The sequence below is a fragment of the Lathyrus oleraceus genome, chromosome 3, assembly GCF_024323335.1.
Source record: "Lathyrus oleraceus cultivar Zhongwan6 chromosome 3, CAAS_Psat_ZW6_1.0, whole genome shotgun sequence".
NCBI lineage: Eukaryota > Viridiplantae > Streptophyta > Magnoliopsida > Fabales > Fabaceae > Lathyrus > Lathyrus oleraceus.
The window spans coordinates 20,679,932-20,695,998 of NC_066581.1; positions in this window are offsets into that span (position 1 = coordinate 20,679,932).

The window sequence follows — 16,067 nt, forward strand, 5'->3', positions numbered from 1 at the left end:
ATGGCAGCATCTCATGCCAATCTTTGTACGTAACAACCATCTTCTGGATAATCTTCTTGATATTCTTGTTAGCAGCTTCAACAGCCCCATTCATCTTTGGTCTGTAAGGAGAGGAATTATGGTGTGCAATCTTGAACTCAGAGCACAACTCTTCCATCATCTTGTTATTCAGATTAGATCCATTATCAGTAATGATCTTATCTGGCACACCATAACGGCAAATAAGTTGATTCTTGATAAACTTCACGACCACCTGCCTGGTCACATTCGCATACGATGCGGCTTCAACCCATTTGGTGAAGTAATCAATTGCTACGAGAATAAACCTGTGTTCGTTGGACGCTTTCGGTTCAATCATGTCGATCATGTCGATTCCCCACATAGAGAAAGGCCATGGTGATGAAATCACATTCAGAAGTGTTAGAGGAATATGAATCTTATCCGCATAAATCTGACACTTGTGACATTTCTTCACATATTTGCAACAGTCAGACTCCATTGTCAGCCAATAGTAGCCTGCTCTCAGCATCTTTCTAGCCATGGCATGTCCATTGGAATGAGTACCAAATGAACCCTCATGGACCTCAGTCATCAACAGGTTTGCTTCGTGTCTATCCACACATCTGAGCAAAACCATGTCAAAATTTCTCTTGTAAAGCACTTCACCACTGAGGTAGAAACTGCCTGACAACCTTCTTAAAGTTTTCCTATCTTTCACAGATGCCCCAGGCGGGTAGACCTGGTTCTGGAGGAAATTCTTGATATCAAAATACCAAGGCTTATCATCTTTTACTTCTTCAACTGCAAACACGTGAGCTGGTCTATCCAAGCGCATCACGGTGATATTGGGAACTTCATTCCAATACTTGACTACAATCATCGAAGCAAGCGTAGCAAGCGCATCTGCCATCCGATTATCTTCTCGAGGAATATGATAAAAGTCAACTTCAGTAAAGAACGTTGAAATCCTCCTCGCATAATCTCTATACGGAATGAGACCAGGTTGATTCGTGTCCCATTCACCCTTGATCTGATTGACAACCAAGGCCGAATCACCATACACATCAAGATGTTTGATTCTCAAATCAATACATTCTTCCAGTCCCATAATACAAGCTTCGTACTCAGCCATATTATTCGTGCATTTGAAAGTTAGCCTTGCTGTAAAAGGAATATGTGTGCCATGAGGAGTAGTGATTACTACCCCAATACCATTTTCGTACTGATTCACAGCGCCATCAAACACCATCGTCCATCTGGAACCAGGTTCTAGACCTTCATCAAGTGTAGGCTCATCACAATCTTTCATTTTCAAATACAGAATCTCCTCATCTGGGAAGTCGTACTGAACAGACTGATGATCTTCAATCGGCTGATGTGCCAAATGGTCAGCCAAGATACTACCTTTGATAACTTTCTGAGCTCGACACTCGATATCATACTCAGACAACAACATCTGCCAACGGGCAATCCTCCCAGTTAAAGCAGGCTTCTCGAAAATATACTTAATTGGATCCATTCGGGATATCAACCAAGTTGTATGATTTATCATGTACTGGCGTAGATGCTTAGCAGCCCAAGCCAAAGCACAACACGTCTTCTCAAGCATAGAGTATCGAGACTCACAATCAGTAAACTTCTTACTGAGGTAGTAGATAGCAAATTCTTTCTTCCCTGATTCGTCTTGTTGACCGAGTACACAACCCATTGAGTCTTCAAGAACAGTCAGATACATGATCAGAGGTCTTCCTTCTACAGGCAGAGACAAGATCGGAGGTTCAGACAGATACTCTTTGATACTGTCGAAAGCTTTCTGGCAATCCTCGGTCCAATCAAGAGATTGATCTTTCCGGAGGAGCTTGAGTATCGGCGCACATGTGGCAGTCATGTGGGATATAAATCTGGAAATGTAATTCAAGCGGCCAAGAAAACCTCGGACTTGCTTCTCAGTTTTGGGTGCAGGCATCTCTTGTATTGCTTTGACCTTTGCAGGACGGACTCCAAATGTACATTTGTTCGGATTCAGACGAAGCTTGTACTTCCTCAAACGCTGAAAAAGCTTCAACAAATGCTCAACATGTTCAACTTCCGTTCTAGACTTAGCAATCATGTCATCAACATAGACCTTTATCTCCTTGTGCATCATATCATGGAACAAGGTAGTCATAGCACGTTGATACGTGGCTCCGGCGTTCTTCAAACCGAAGGGCATCACTCGATAACAGAATGTTCCCCAAGGTGTGATGAATGTTGTCTTCTCCATATCCTCGGGTGCCATCTTGATTTGATTATATCCGGAAAATCCGTCCATAAACGAGAAGACTTTGAATTTAGCTATATTGTCTACCAATATATCAATGTGTGGTAGAGGGAAATCATCTTTCGGACTAGCTTTATTCAAATCTCTGTAATCAACACACATACGGACTTTTCCGTCTTTCTTAGTGTCGCATCCGCGAAAAACAACCGGCGGGAAAAACAAACAAACAGAGCCGCCACCGTGCGTTATTTATCCCAAAAGAGGGAAAGGAAACGCTCGAAGTAAACCTGGAAAAGACATGGTCTCGCGACCAAAGAAAGATGGGATCGGGAGTCGGTTATGCGAAGGGAAGGTATTAGCACCCCTACGCATCCGTCGTACTCGACGGGATCCACGCTCAAAAGGATAGAAGAAAGGTTGCTAAACACTACTCAAAAGAATTCACACACACACTTGAATAAAACACAGATGGAAGAAGAGGGGGAAACGGGCTCGCTAGGATATCGCATCCTATGCCTACGTATCTCATCTGGAATGAGAATCAGAGCTACCGTAGTTCGGCTCACGCATGCCAAACAAAACACAAACAGGAAACCGACTGCCAATCGCTGGACTTATGTCAGACTCCACATAAACAGGCAAACATGGAAACCGAATACCAATCGCTGGACTTACATCAGACTCCGAACCAACAAACACACACAGGAAACCAACTGCCAATCGCTGGACTTACGTCAGACTCCAAACGCACACATAGGAAACCGACTGCCAATCGCTAGACTTACGTCAGACTCCAAGAAAACAAGAGGTTAACCGGACGCTGAGTCGTCAAAAGCAACAAAAAAGTTGAACAAACAAGCTAACAGGGAGTCTGGTACTCGAGTCTGCTAGCTATCAAGCAATCACACACCAAAAAAAGGAAAAGGGTGCTCAGAGAGATCTCGTACGATCTCCTGCCTACGTACCTCATCTGGTATGAGGATCAGGGCAACGTAGTTCCCCTTAACAGGGAAAGAACTTCTAACCTAACCAGAGACTGGGATATGACAAACTAGAAGGGAGCCTAACTCGAGCCTAATAGTTATCATGCAATCCACAATGGTCCTAGGTTGAGATTTCTATCTAACTTGCACAGGGAGCAAGCTATCCTAAACAGCACAGTCAAACAACACAAGCACAATAAACAATCACACACACTATATGCAATCAATTGGGCTCATACAAGGTTAGGCTGCGAAACACAAGCCAACTGGAATCGGGTGTAGTTAGCTCTTAACCCTAACATTGAGAGTTAGGGTGAAGCAGATGAAATGGGAAATGAGGATAAGACCTCACAGCTCTTATCCTTGGCCTGGGATAGCTTCAGACGAATAAAAGTGCGGGAGTTCAGAAAGTAGGAACTCTTCTCCACATATGACTGACACAACATAGATCTTGGGCTATTATCCACAATGCATCAACGCAAGGTGTGTGAGCAAAGTGAATGACACACTGAGTAGCAGGAGATGGATTACACATCTCTTTTATCTGCCAATTGCCTCTTAAGAGGTCTTTACCTGCTTGGCACAAAAGTAAACATTCACAAGCATTGCCTCTTAAGGAGGGCTTCAGACTGGTGCCTGCCCACATAACAGGACAGGTCTTCCAGACTACATGAAGTCAAAGGAATTATACCTCAATGGTTAAGCAACCAAGCAAATCAAAGTTCACAATGAACTTAAAGCAACTTAAGTACCTGTGGAAACATCAGACAAATCAGTACAATGTTCAGACAAACAGATAACAGTTAATAAGCAACAAACAATCCCAATGTACACAATGTGTAAGCCAAAAGCAAAACTCAAATGAGTTACCATCAACCTACAAAACACACAATGTTAGTAATCAAGAGCAAACATCAATGCTCAAGTGATGAAGCAACATTAACCATGGAACTTGGATGCTTAACCTGAAATCAAAGCTCAAACATAAGCCACAAACCACTAGGTCAAAGCCTAGGGTCAAAGATGGAGAAAAAATTTAAAACAGGAGCTGAAAATTATCATGAACCAACTTCAAACACATCTTGAAACAATCCAAAAGGTCTCACATCAATATCATTTACCAAATCCATTTCATGATCAATTGAAGTTCAAGGCAATTTTAAAGCTCAAATGTGACCAATCAGAATGAAAAATCTCAATTAAATTAGAAATGATCCAAAAAAATCCAACAAAATTCATGAGTAATCACAACATTCATATCAGGCATCACACAAAAAGTCAGGACAATTGGAGATCATTTGGCATGGCAAATACATCACACAAGTTGAACATCAAAAGGTGTGACACAAATTGTCACACCAACTTAACATGATCATAAAACAGAAATGATAACTGGTAAAAATACCAAATCAACATCAAAATGTCCAGCAAAGTGTCTAGTTTCATCATGCAAATTTTCAAAATCATTGGATCAAAGACCAGCATTTCAAAAATGAATAAGCAAGGAAATGTCAAAATAGCATACATGTTCAAATATCCTAGGGAAAAAAATTATCCAGCCAAGCACAACTTGCAAAATCATGGTGATAAAAAAGTAGAGAGATCAAGGATCACAATGCAAAAAATATGGTATTTTTTGGATCAATATTCAATTTGATATGATTTTTGCAAGTTTGGAAAAAAATATGAAATAAACATGTAACATGAAAATGGATTAAATGAAATAATTAATTTGAATTTTTAAAAAATGGCGCCAGCAAGTGAAACGCGGTCGTTTCACTAATGCGGTGGCAGCCAATGGCACGGTCAACACGCACGAACCAATCAGACGCATGCATGGGATTCTCATGAGCCAATCACATTCAAGCCCTAAAACAACATTCAACAACGCTTTTCTATTGCAGAAAATGAATCAAACCGTGGCCAAAACTGCACTTCATCTCCTTCATCACACGCCATGCATGAACAGTGGAATTCTCAAGAACATCAAGAACAATATTTCCAGAACTTGAAATTAAACACATCAATGTGAAGATCCTTCATCATACATCAAGAATACACGCATAGCTAAGCTTGAATCAAAGCACACAAAGAGAATCGAAGCAATTATCATTCATGCACAAAACTTTAAATCAACCTAACTCACTCAAACATGCATGGAATTTCACGATTTAAAGCTCAGCATGACCAGCAAACATGGATCTACAATAATATCACAATAATTTTGAGAAAAGAGAGATTCGATTTGGTGACCTCTTGAAGTGCAGATCTGGAATTCGTGTGATTCAGGCCTTGTGATGCTCCACACTTCCTCTATGATGCTTGTACAGTTGATTGGATGAAAACTTAAAGTTCAATTGTGCATGAATCGTCCAGAATTTCAAATCACCATTGATGCTTCATGCTTTGAGTATGCTTCCATGTGCCACGATTCTCTTGAATTCTACCTCCAAACTTTCTCAATGATGCTTCAGAATGATGAATCAACCAAGAGAAATGTGATTTGTTTGAAGAAATTGGAAGAAAATTTTGAGAGAAAACTTTGTGAATTTGAGATCTAGATCTGAAATTATGAGAGCTCCACTGAAAAACAGTTAGGGTTTATGCTTATATATGCAATGCTAATCACTCTTCTAATCATGCTTAAGCCAATGTTAATGAGATTAGCAAAAATGAGGTGTAAGTGCAATTTTGCTTTTCGCCTTATGCATGGAAATGCATGTATGAACAGTACACGAGATTGGCTCATTTCCACTTAAAATTCCATTTTGGAGCCAATGGTAATGGTGAAATGTTCAAATGGTGCACAAAATTTGAATTTCATATTTTCCCTCCAAAAATCAAATGAATTACCAAATGTTCATGTGATGATAATTTGAGCAATGCAATGCATGATTTGGAATTTAGAGGTCAAAAGGAGAATTTAGCAAAAAGAACCACTTGAATTGGAGCTTTGGTTGAGAAGTTATGTCCATTTGAATCTTCAAGTACACTTTGCCATGTTTTGATCATATCTCCTTAACCACACATGAGAAATTGATGATCTTGGACTTTTTGGAAATGGGAGAGAAAGATCTATAACTTTCATGTTCAACAAAATTTCATTTGAAGCTTTTTTGGTGATGTAATTTGAAGTTGAAGTTAGGCTAAAACCTTTCCATTTTTGGCAAGTTTGAATTATAGGTCACTTTCTATTTTTGGAAAGTTTTGACCTGACTTTAAATTCTTCAATATTGATGTTTGAAATGTCAAATGAGACTTGTTTGAACATGAATGAAGTATTTCTAGCCACTTCCCACCCCCAAATCCACAGTTGACTTGGCAGTTGACTTTTGTTGACTTTTGTGGGCCTCAGATGAATTGGTCATGTACTGAGGAGTTCTGAGCCTTAACCACTTGATGAAATGGCTCCACCATGAAACCCTAGCTTATACAAGCTCCATAAAATCACATGAAGATCTCCATCTCAATAAAGACCTCATCTCCTTGCAAAACCCTGACTAGAAGAATGCAACTGATTAGGGTTGACCAGAGGTCAAAAACCCTAATCCCAAAGAATCTGAGCATGAACAATGAGCCCCTTGAGGATAACATATCCATGATGATGATGATGTACCATTTCAACCAAGATAATACTCAACCTCCTTGAGGAACCAAGAAACCCTAATTGAAGAGCAACCCTCAGATGGCTAATGATCAATTCAATAAGACCCTCAGGCTTGCATCTCTTAACCTCTCCATCTTCTGAGAAAGACTTTGGAGGATGACTTGCTTGTTCTCACATGATATGCAATATGTAATGCCTAAAGTCCTGCAAAATGAAAATGCAATATGCTAAGATAGTCCCAAGAGAGGAGGGCAAATTTTGAGGTGTTACACTTAGGCACTGGCACAATATTGGCCATCCATAGAGGATATGTAGAAGTCACCAGAAACCCTGCATCAATTTGCTTCTAAACTTCCTCTTTGATCTTCACTGCCATATCCGGATGAGTTCTTCTGAGCTTCTGCTTCACAGGCACGCACTCAGGCTTCAAAGGCAGGAAATGTTGCACAATATCTGTATCTAGACCCGGCATGTCTTCATACGACCAAGCAAAGATATCAGAATATTCTCGTAGCAAACTGATCAACCCCTTCTTGACAGACTCTTCAAGGAGCGCCCCAATCTTCACCATGCGAACACAATTTTCAGACCCCAAGTTGACTGTTTCCAGATCTTCGAGATGCGGCTGAATGATCTTCTTCTCGTGCTCAAGAAGACGGGAAATCTCATCAGGAATCCCTTCAACATCATCTTCCTCTGCTTCAAATACAGGGAATTCAAAATTGGGAGATGGCGTTGGATCATTATGTTCAATGGGTTTAAGAATCAACCTGCATAATGATTTTGGATAATGAAAAGCTTTAGAATTTAAACAAGCAAATCATTATGCAGATGAAAAAGATTGCTTTTATTCTTGTTTTTTAGGGTTTTTTGTGATCACCGATTTTCATGCAAAAGCAAAAAGTGAAAACAAAGGGAAAAACAAATGTTTAACAATGCATTAATTGAATGAAATATCATCGTATAAATGCTGCCAACAATGTCATCACTTCTCCTTTTGGCATGGGAGAAGGGTTTTGAAACAAAGTGAACGTATTACGCTGACTTATGAATGACCGTAGGAACATCCACAGCGATCCAATTATGGCAGGCACCACCAGGAATAACAAAGTTGCTCAAATCCTCTACATCCTCTTCCAGAATAGCAGCAATTTCTTCAGCTTGATCGGCATGGATGAAACCTCCACTCTTGAACAGCCCTTTCTCATTAAAGACCCCAGAAGAATAGCCAATGCCAGCCCGAGACTTGTTGTCTTCAAGCTCAATCATCTTCCCTAAACCAGCAACTGCACCACATTCAATGGCCAGTTTCGCGTCACGATAGGAAGCATATGAAGGAGACTTTTTCTCAATCGGCTCAGCAATAGATAAAGCTTGGAAAGGTGTTCCAACTTCATCCTCAACATCAATATATGAGAAAGAAGATAGGTAGCTAACCAGGAGAGCCTTTTCTCCCCCTACCACAACCAGTTTCTTATTCTTGACGAATTTCAGCTTCTGGTGTAGGGTGGATGTCACGGCGCCAGCCTCGTGAATCCATGGTCTACCAAGGAGACAACTATAAGATGGGTGGATATCCATAACCTGAAAGGTGATCTGGAAATCACTTGGCCAATCTTGATTGGGAGATCAACTTCCCCAATCACGGTCTTACGTGACCCATCGAAAGCTTTCACAACAACACCACTATGCCTCATGGGAGGCCCCTGATATGACAATCTCGAAAGAGTGGTCTTCGGCAATACATTCAAAGATGACCCAGTGTCCACCAGCACGTTGGACATGGCGTCGGTCTTGCAATTCATGGAAATATGTAAAGCCATGTTGTGGTCTCTTCCCTCCTCAGGGAGATCAGCGTCACAGAAACTCAAAGTGTTGCAAGCAGTGATGTTTACAACAATACTGTCAAACTGTTCAATCGTGACATCATGATCAACATAAGCCAAATCCAACACTTTCTGCAGAGCCTCCCTATGGGGTTCTGAATTCAGAAGCAAAGATAGCACGGAGATCTTGGACGGCATTTGTAGAAGTTGGTCTACAACGTTGTACTCACTCTTCTTGATGAGCCTCAGCATCTCATCACAGTCTTCATTCACAATGCCACTCGGGCCAACAGAAGAATCGGGAGTCTTTTGTACAGAGGAGGGTTTGGCAACAGGTGCTGGATTCGGAACATTCACCGCAGTCCCAACCGGATGCTCAGCAGAATCAGAGACAACATGAGGCTTCGGGGGTGCAGAAAATACACGACCACTCCGAGTCAACCCGCTCACATCAGCGATATTTACCACAGAAGTTGAAGGCAAAGGCACTTCTTTCCCATCTTCAACAGCAACTGGATTATAGCGGAAGGGAATTGCTCTGTCTGAAGCATAAGGCACAGGGCCCGCAGGTTTGATCACCAAGGAAGAAGAGGCCTTCGGCTTGCTACCATCATAACGGATGACAACAGGCTCAGGAATCTTGAACACAGGAGAAATCACATTCACCTCAGGTTCATCTTCATCAACGTTTCTGTTTTGAAGAATCTCAATAGTACCATCATCTAGCAGCTCTTGAAGCTCTCTGCGCACTTGGCGGCAACCCAATCTATTGACGGAGCAGATACGGCATTTGTCATGGTCGTGCTCCATATGACTGTAATCACACAGCAGACGATGCAACTCAACCAATGACTATCGAATATGGCTTACATATTTGACCTTATATTTGCCAGGGCAACCCTGGACCATGTTAACCGACTTCCCATGCTCGGGCAATGGGTTCTTCGTAACATTGGGGCCTGAGTCCTCAAAGCTCAGAATGCCGCATCTCATAAGGTCTTGAACCTTAGTCTTCAATGGATAGCAGTTTTCTATATTGTGACCGGGAGCACCGGAATGATAAACACAATGTTGGTCGGGCTTGTACCACCACTGCGGGTTAGCAGGTACAGCCGGAGGATCCCTCGGAGTAATCAGTTTCCGCTCTATTAAAGAGGGATATAGCTCAGTGTATGACATAGGAATAGGATCGAAAGTGATCTTCTTCCTTTCATAATTCAAATTAGCCTGATTATTGTTGCCACGAGGCTGGTAAGCCTGTTGTTGTGGGCGATGTTGCTGTTGATACTGAGGTTGTTGCTGATTATGCTGATTGTTGTCTCTGAAGATAGGTGCTATATGAGCCACCTGATGCTGGTTGCTGGCATGACGCACAGGCTTCCTCTTGGCAGAGGGTCTTCTTGGTTTAGCATGGGATTGCACAGCATGTGCCTCCCCATCTTTCTTCTTAAACGCCCCATATCGTTTAGAAGAGCCTTCATCCTTGGATAACCGTCCTTCCCGGACTCCTTCCTCCAATCGCATCCCCATGTTCACCATCTCGGTGAAATCAGAGGGAGCACTAGCAACCATCCGCTCATAATAAAATGAACTAAGAGTTTTCAGAAAGATCTTAGTCATTTCCTTCTCTTCCAGCGGAGGAGTAATCTGAGCTGCCAGCTCTCGCCACCTCTGGGCGTACTCCTTAAATGTCTCTTTGTCCTTCTGGGACATAGCTCTGAGTTGATCACGGTCAGGAGCCATATCAACATTATACTTATATTGCTTGACGAAGGCTTCGCCAAGATCGTTGAAGGAACGGATGTTTGCGCTATCAAGGCTCATATACCACCGAAGAGCTGCACCAGACAAACTATCTTGAAAATAATGAATCAGCAGTTGATCATTATCTGTTTGAGTAGACATTTTCCTGGCATACATAACCAGGTGACTGAGCGGGCAGGTGTTCCCCTTATACTTCTCAAAGTCAGGGACTTTGAATTTGACGGGTATATTAACACCGGGAACCAAACATAATTTAGCAGCAGATTTGCCGAACAAATCTTTCCCTCGGAGGGTCTTCAATTCCTTGCGAAGTTCAAGGAATTGGTCGTTCATCGCATTCATCTTTTCATTAACATCTGGGCCCTCAGATGGCTCAGAATGATAGATGGTGTCGTCTACCCTGGGAATGGTATGCACGACATGATGAGGCATTGCAAGGACCGGGCTAGATACCGGCATGGAAGCAAATGTAGGAGCTGGAATATCTGGCATAAAACCAGGAGGCATACCCCATGGAAACCCGGCTGGCATGGCTGGCATGAAATGAGCACTGGCAGCTGGCACTGTCGACGAAGCAACCTCAGAAATAACAGTCCTCTGGGGAGGAGTTGCAGGCGGTGGAGACGGTTGATTCTGGGCAGCTAGGAACTGCTCCATCAGAGCGCTTAGTCTGGCAACTTCTTCTTTCAGCTCACGGTTCTCTTGTTCAAGTTGATTCATCACTCTTGCAGAATTAGCTCGGGTGTAGTACCGATGAGTCAGCTTATCTTCAAAATAAATGAAGAGCACAGAGTTAGGACACAGACGAGAAGACCAGAACAACACCTGCTTATGCAAGATGATGCATGCAATGCTTGTGCATATGCTTTGTTTTTTATTTCAAGGAACTTTTAGGGTTCTATTTGCAAATTTTTCGAAATCCAAAGCATTTAATCGCGTATGGAAAATATCTCATCAAATATATTTTTGAGACAAAGAAGTACAGCATTGTCAATTATTACAAGGGAAAAGGAAAATGAACATCCTATGGATCCCTAGAAGCTCGAGATGCTGGAAGACGAGATACACAAAGCCTCTTGATCTCTCTCTCGTATGCTGCTTCCATATCCGCCTTTCTCCTTAGCAAGTCGATCATACTTCCTTTTCCAAAACTTGGAAGACTGAGGAAGCAGAGAAGTCCAGGTATCATTCGGATCATCTATCACCTGATGCTCGAGGAATTCGATCAGAGCGTCCTTTTCCTTAAGTTGTTGAAGCAACTCTTCTCTTTCACGGATCCAGGCACGTGAAAGGTCTTCTTCTCTCAACTCCTCTACGCCTTGGTTAGGGAGGGTTGAAGGCCCAGCCACAGCCAACGGTGTAGGTCTCGGATAATCATATGGCATAAGATACTCTGATGCTCTCTGCCTGACCTATAAAGTATACGGCTCCAAATCTATGCAATTCTTCGGACCCAATTCACTTCTACCCTTCTTGTGAATCTTGCGCCAAGCGCAGACCATCCTGGCTTTCAGGCCTTGGGGATCTTTACCCTCCTGAAAGAACACACCTTCTAACAGAATGTTATGAGGTTTATCCTTTAGGGGGAACCCAAGCTGACGACGTGCTAAGATAGGGTTGTAGCTGATCCCACCGCATGTACCAAGAAGAGGCGCATTAGGGAATTCACCACAATAGTCAATGATCTGAACTGTATCATACACGCGGTCATACCAAGAGATATCGTTATTAGTGAGAGACATAAGTCTCGTAGACCACCGTAGACATCCCTTGTTCTCCTTGAAAGCGACCGTCTGCGGTAAGTGAGAAATAAACCACTTATACAACATAGGCAAATAGTACACAATAGCTCCTCCACCCTTTGCATTCCTCATATGCAAAGAGAAATAGGTATCACCCAACAGAGTCAGAACGGGATTAAGAACTGAAAAGATCCTAATGGCGTTCACATCCACAAATTTGTCGGTGTTGGGGAACAATACCAAACCATAGATGAGAAGCACGAATATGGCCTCAAAGGCATCCTCACTCATGGCCTTCCCATAAACGGTAGCTTGAGCGATGAGGAAATCAGAAGGAAGACCCTGAATTCCACCTTTGGTGGTCATATGCGTTTCAATAAGGGATTCATCTATGTGCAACAAGTCTGCGATCTCTCGAGAAGTCGGAATACTCTCTAAGCCACTGAACGGCACCTGATCCAGAATAGGAATACCCACAAGATGAGCATACTCCTCAAGCGTAGGCAACAACTGAAAGTCTGGAAAAGAGAAGCAATGATACAGAGGATCATAGAACTGGGCCAAAGTACTCATCAACCCTTCATCAACCTGAGTAGTCAAAAGAGGCAGAAGCTTCCCATAACGAGCTTTGAAACCCAAGGGATCTAATACATAAGATGTCAGATTCCTTAACTCTTTCAGATCGGGCTGTCGAAAGTTGTACTTCTTTGTATGCCTTTTTGGTCTTTCCATGTCTGAAAATTTTGCAAATAAACCCTTTAAGTTCCTTGAAAATTTTCTCATTTTTCTGATGACATGAATGTAGATGAATGCATGAATGTATGAATGCAGCAATCACACTCAAGGATCAAGCAAGTCACACCAGACAAAGGTCATGGGAAAGCTCATAGTATCTTTAATATCAATCATCCATTTTGGTGGATTATGGTTTACACCTTATCAACACCCAAGTTCCATTGATATTAACGATACATGAACCGGCTCAATCATCCTTAATATCAATCATCCATTTTGGTGGATTATGGTTTTCACCTTATCGACACCCAAGTTCCATTGATATTAAGGAGGTCTGAACGACTCAACCATGAATCACGGGTTTGTTGCGAGTCACGAGCATGAAGTCTCGGTTAAGAACCACCCAAAGGGAGTGTACTAGGGTTTAAACCTGCCGAACATGTTCTATAAGAGGTTCCCATTGTCATCATCCCATCTTTCGAATATTATCGGAGGAACGAATACTCGTATTCCAAAAATATTCTCAAGAGAGACTATTATGAGTGTAGTATCGCGTAACAATCGCATCAGATCTTACATCTGAACGACCTCCGCACTACGTCCTAAAAATAGGCCAAGATGGGCTTGGTAAACTAAGGTCCTTGGCTTCTAAGGCACATGATTGAAAGAATAATGTCTAACCACAAATGACTTGTGTGACATTATTAATCCAACATGACCTCCACCAAGTGAATGGACTCGCAAGTCAACTTGCTAAGGAATACTCCACACAAGTCGACGAGACTATGCCATTCTCCTATCCTAAGGTGCACTCGAGTTCGGGTATAGAACTCATCTCACAGAGATCACCAAGCAAACAAGCAATTGTATATCAAGCAATTCAAACATTACAATCAATACAGTAATCCCAAATTATACAAAAATATGTCATATAACAAATAAAAAATATCATACAACAAGGGTGAAAAGTAGGCAAAACCACCAAGGAGATCCTTCCCCAGCAGAGTCGCCACTTTTCTGTAGCGGTGTATTCATCACTTTATGATTTATTGATTAAATCAAAAGCAAAGCATACAAAGAATCGAGTCGCCACCGCACTTTTATTTATCCAAAGGAATGGCTAAAAAGCGAACAAAAGCCTAAGAAGTTTTACACATAGAAAACTAATGAAAAGATCAGAGATCTGGGTAAGGGGTTAATTACGCAATGGGAAGGTGTTAGGCACCCAAAACGTCCTAGGTACTCCTAGGGAGCCCTTTTCACAACTTGTTGTACGAAATGTTATTTGTTTATGAAATATTTATTATGCAAACATGAATTGGGAGGATGAGAAAAGAATATACAAGTTATTATTTTTGTGTTTGAACGGATGAACCCGTTGCCTACGTACCTTTCCATGGAAGGTAAGGATCAAAACGCCGTAGTTCGGCTAAAAGATTTCCAAAAGTATGGGTGGATTCATTTTTTAACAAAAGCACTAAGGTCTTTCGTTATCCACGGGAGAAAACTCAACATATACAAACAACAAGTCCACCATGTGAGAAAAACTTCAACTTGCTAGTGAGGGGTTAACCCTATAATAAGCAAGGAAGTCTTACAATTCAATCACTAAGGACAAAAGGCGAGATTAACATCAGCCAACTAGGATAAATCAAACCTATGGCTAATGTACGAAAACTTATCAAGAAAGTGGACTTGGGCCACAAAACAATTGAATGAGTGGAATTAATCAATTAGAATTTATTCACAAAAGATGGTCAAAGTATGATTAGAATTCAATTCAAAAGAAGTATTATGAAAATGAAGTTTGAAAAATCAGAGGCTTAAGGCCTAGGTTTCTAATTTGAAAAGTAATGAAAATGTTTGCACAATAGTTTTCAGGTTTTGGGTTAACATGCAAATGGAGGTTTAAAGAAACAAAAGGTGGGAGGGTTAAGGGAGTAAAACTTCTTAGATGTTCACCTCTTGAGATCATATGTAGATGATTCAAGTGATTCCTTTGGAATAAGCAACAATGCAAATAACTGATGGACAAAGTAAATGGATACCGGATGCCAATCAATGGACTTATTCCAATCTCACAAAACAAAAAATGGATACCGGATGCCAATCAATGGACTTATACCAATCTCCTAAAACAAAATGGATACCAGATGCCAATCAATGGACTTATACCAATCTCCTAAAACAAAGAGAAACATGGATACCAGATGCCAATCAATGGACTTATACTAGTCTCCTAAAACAAAATGAAACATGGATACCAGATGCCAATCAATGGACTTATACTAGTCTCCTACCATATCATAGGAAACAACTGCCAATCAATGGACTTATGCTTGCCTCCTCCATGGGCAAAACAAAATGTTACAAAGTAATGAACAATGATTATGAAATGATATACAAGTAATGATGATAAATGCACAAAGGTACACATAAGCAAATATGCACAGATGAATCAAGTAAGCAAACAAACAAGTCAATTAGCACACACTATATACAATCAATTAGGCTCAAGCAAGGTTAAGCTTTACAGCCAACTGGAATGGGTTTTGAGCTCTTAACCCTAACATTGAGAGTTAGGGTGAAGCAGATGAAATGGAGATGAGGGGTGTGCCTCATAGCTCTTATCCCTGGTCAGGGAGAGCTTTGATCAATGGAAAGTGTGGGAGTTCAGAAAGTTGGAACTCTTCTCCACAAATGATTGACTCTATAAGATCTTGGGTTATTATTCACCATGCATCAACACATGGTGTGAGTAAGGTGAATGACACACTGAGTAGCAGGAGATGGATTACATATCTCTTTTATCTGCCAATTGCCTCATAAGAGGACTTTTCCTGCTTGGCACAAAGATTAAACAATCACAAGCATTGCCTCTTTAGGAGGGCTTCAGACAGGTGCCTACCAATAACAGTAGGTCTTCCAGACTACATGAAGATTAGGGATCATACCTAAGTGGTTAAGCAACCAAGAAAAAGCAAAGTTCAAATGAACTTAAAGCAACTTAGGTACCTGTGGAAACAACTAAACAGATCAGTACAATACTCAGACAAACAGACAACAGTCAATAAGTAACAGACAATCCCAATGTACAAAATATGTAAGCCATAAGGCAAACTCAAATGAGTTAGCATCAACCTACAAGAC